Here is a 648-nt window from a genome sequence, read left to right on the forward strand (position 1 = left end):
TCCACCGGGGTCATTCTCTTCCTGAAGTCGATGACCATAATTATAATTATTATTATTATTATTATATTATTATTATCTATATATTGTCTATATATATGTTCTCTTAACGACAGGTGACAGGTGACTAGTCCGTGCAGCTTTGCACACCTTTTGTCCGGAGTGAACTGGGATAGGCTCCGGCTTCTCACGTTTCCGAAGAGGATGAATGCATCGCACTGCGGTGTTTGTTAACACTTTCAAAAAGAAGCATGAGGCCGTGCACGTCCACGCCACTTCAAACACAATTATCGATGTATTGTTGGAGTAATACCTCAGAATGGGAAAGATTACATCTCATTAGGTGTGTATCTAATTAAGTTGGTGTTGAGGGAAGTCACGTCTGCACCACACTGAGTGTGTGTGTGTGTGTGTGTGTGTGTGTGTGTGTGTGTGTGTGTGTGTGTGTGTGTGTGTGTGTGTGTGTGTGTGTGTGTGTGCGTGTGTGCGTGTGTGCGTGCGTGTGTGTGTGCACTCATGTGACTATAACGTCCAACGACTAATCACAGATTAGTGTTTGCGTGTTTTCCCTGCATGTGAGGTGGAGGCCACACTGACAAGCTGCAACAACATACAAACCCCGTTTCCATATGAGTTGGGAAATGGTGTTAG

Source organism: Nerophis ophidion, linkage group LG20 (genome assembly GCF_033978795.1).
Source record: "Nerophis ophidion isolate RoL-2023_Sa linkage group LG20, RoL_Noph_v1.0, whole genome shotgun sequence".
In the NCBI taxonomy this organism is placed as follows: domain Eukaryota; kingdom Metazoa; phylum Chordata; class Actinopteri; order Syngnathiformes; family Syngnathidae; genus Nerophis; species Nerophis ophidion.